Consider the following 314-nt stretch of genomic DNA (forward strand, 5'->3'; position numbering starts at 1 on the left):
CGGGGGGCGGGTGAGCAAAGGATCCGAAGCCACGGGGGTCAGGGGCTGCGATGTCCCTCCCTTTGGCTTCTCAGCCCGTGGAGTGGACCCCTGAGTGGGTGGCCCGTGCAAGGGGCGGCATGGGGTCCCCGCGCTCTGACCAGGGCCGACTCTCCCGCTGGGGTCTTAGCTGAATGGAGCCCTCCCTGGCGAGGCCTGGAGCCCAACGGGCAGCCGGGCACGCGCTGTCTCTGCTTCCCCACCTGAGGCCAGAGCAAGGCGACCCTATTGTCCTGACCCCAGGGGACAGCTGAGGCCTCTGTAGGTGAGGTCAC

This window comes from Orcinus orca, chromosome 5 (genome assembly GCF_937001465.1).
Source record: "Orcinus orca chromosome 5, mOrcOrc1.1, whole genome shotgun sequence".
Lineage (NCBI taxonomy): Eukaryota > Metazoa > Chordata > Mammalia > Artiodactyla > Delphinidae > Orcinus > Orcinus orca.